The following is a 2,741-nucleotide window of genomic DNA, read 5'->3' on the forward strand; positions in this document are numbered from 1 at the left end:
AAGTTACAAACATGTCAAAGTAAAAAAGGCATAGTCTACATCCCACATTTTTGTTGGGCTTAATACGTTCAGTCTACCAGCATCTTCCACCAACACCGTTCCAGGAGTTTGGTATAATTTCGTCCTGTGTGGTGAAATGCCATTCCCTTACAGGATAATACTCGCCTGTGCTGTCCACTGGCTGGTCTGCTTGGTCAAATGTGACTGAAGAGGTCTTTAAGAGTTATTTTAAAATGAGTGTGGCCTCTGACCCATCCTTCTTCTTCAGGTAAAGTCCATACGTGAGGTGGTCCTCTCTCCGTAAGAAGGCGTAGAAGTAGTCTGACACCAGGAGAATCTACAAAATGAATAATATAAATAGACAATATTTTATATTACAGTGAATACAGGGGTCACAATGTCTGCCAAAAGACCGCCATGAGATAAAAATCTCATTAAAACATTGTAAATGCTTTCAGTGATAAGAAACCAAGGCACCCCGAGGAAACCTATGCAGGGACAGGGAGACCATGCCCCCCACCCACCGTCTGGGAATGAGAACTTCTGCTCTGAGGCAAGAGCACCAATCGCTGTACCAGGTGTATGAAATAAAACTGATCAATCCAATAAAAAAATATATACATTTTTACATTAGTTTTGGTGTATAGAATACTGTGCAATTCTTGGGTCGAAATGATCATATTGAAACAATCCAAGGATTGAATGTACTTCACCCTCAACAGAATGAATACTAACACAAATATTATTGACAGCTAAAAAAAACAAAACAAAAAAACAAAAAAAAACATGCAAACATACTTTGACTACTTCTAATTTGCGCTAAACTCAGAATCCACAGAAACATAAGCTAAAACATCTGTGGGTCTGAAGTCAGAATATATGTCCACAAAAACACACAGTGGATCAAGTCCTGCTCAGAGCGGAGCACTGGTATTTGCCTTAAGCAGCCTCACTTCTGTCAGTCCAGCCCAAGGCAGTTGTGGCTACAGAAGCAGCTTACTACCATGCAGTACACTTTCAATATCTTGAAAGGTGATTTACATTCTGATTTACTTATGCTTCACCTGAGCCACATTGAACAGTAGTGTAATGGCGTAGTAAAAGTTGGAGTTGGCACTGCCAGAGTAGATCCACAGATGCCACAGCACAGGGAACAGAGCAGAGCAGGCGATCAGCACACATGTGACCAGGAAGATGTTTCTCAGGACTGAGGAGAGACAGAGTACATTTGATTACAAAGCACAATAATTCAGAATCAATGTTTCCATCTCAAACAGTTTAAATATTATTCTGATGCTCTTTGGAATATTCAATATAAAAGAAAAATGTGAAAACAGGTCAAAATAATCAATAAATAAATTAGCAGTATCAAATCGCTTCCCTTAAATGGAGGTTTCAAATTGTAGAATGTGAATTTGGAGGGCAGAATACAATGTTGTAGTGTTGACTAGAGGGGGTATTCTACTTCTACAGGGTATTACCAGTAACGCATAACATATTTGGATCACCATGTTCCCTTTTATTGTTTTGAAAATGCTGTATTTACCAAAAAGGTTTCTTTTGTTTCACTTTTGTTTTTGGTCTCTGTGCCAAGTCCCTCTTTAGAGCGCTTTCATAAAACAATCAGTGTGCATCCCGCTAATAAAACTACTGCACATCACTTCAGGTTTGTCAAGTTGTTATGTACAGTATTCTATCATGCGTGGATGATGTAGACTTTTGGCCTAATGGAATCTCACAGCTAACTGTAAAGAAGTTTCATTAGGAGGCTCAGAAGAGATTGGTAAATTACTGAAAAGCTTCTTAAGATATGTGCTTTTGATGAGGGAACAATATTATCAATATTATTACATAGTTAAAAGATATATATATATATATATATATATATATATATATATATATATATATATATATATATATATATATATATATATATATATATATATATATATATATATATATATATATATATATATATATACTACATAATTGCCCCTCTTTAACACAGTAATGAGCTTAGGATCTCTATTATTTTACTTTAATATTTTGTCTTTCCAGAACTCCCTACAACCGCCTCCATCTAAAGGTGAACGTGTGTGATTAATGAATGAACAGCGAGTTATTTTAAGCCCTCACATCTGTGTAGGTGGCTCCAGAGTGGGAGGAGGGACAGGTACAGAGCTATGCCTCCCACTGTGGGGTAAGATTTAAAGATGGACATCACGGCCAACTGCATGAACATCAGGAACACTGGGTGCTCCCTGATAAAAACAAACAGATTTCAAATTAGCCAATACAACAGTGAGTAAAAACTATAAAACAGTAATAAGAAATCATAATCACTCGTGATTACAACGACAGTAGCTCAGTTGGTAGAGTGTTTGTCCACTGATCTGAAGGTTGGTGCTCTCGACATAAACATCATTGGTTGAGCGGTCAGATCCACTGATCTGGTTGGCGGTGTGATTCTAGCTCACAGAGGGCAAGACACTTAACCCACCTTGCCCTCAGTGTCTGCGTACAGTGTGAATGGGTGAGTGGTAAAGAGTGGTTGTAAAGCGCTTTGAGTGCCTTGAAGGTGGAAAAGCACTATAGAAAAATGTGACCATTTACCATATGATATGGCAATACTAATTAATGCTGCCATATATTTTTTGTGAAATATACCAAAAATAGTCACAGTGACGTAATGACCACGATATTAATGCATCATATTAAGAGAGAAATTGTATTTTTTGTGA

The 2,741-nt window shown here is 37.4% G+C and overlaps 1 long non-coding RNA gene across 1 annotated transcript; it reads right to left on the reverse strand.

Moving 5' to 3' along the window:
• Positions 1-292: 292 nt before the first annotated feature.
• Positions 293-2,212, reverse strand: LOC117393625 (uncharacterized). Its single transcript, XR_008649249.1, has 3 exons — positions 2,137-2,212; positions 1,065-1,207; positions 293-337 (listed from the first exon to the last, which is right to left on the reverse strand). It is a non-coding gene; the product is annotated as an uncharacterized LOC117393625 (long non-coding RNA).
• Between the last annotated feature and the right edge of the window lie 529 nt (positions 2,213-2,741).

Source organism: Periophthalmus magnuspinnatus, unplaced genomic scaffold (assembly GCF_009829125.3).
Source record: "Periophthalmus magnuspinnatus isolate fPerMag1 unplaced genomic scaffold, fPerMag1.2.pri scaffold_241_arrow_ctg1, whole genome shotgun sequence".
NCBI classification, from domain to species: Eukaryota; Metazoa; Chordata; class Actinopteri; order Gobiiformes; family Gobiidae; genus Periophthalmus; species Periophthalmus magnuspinnatus.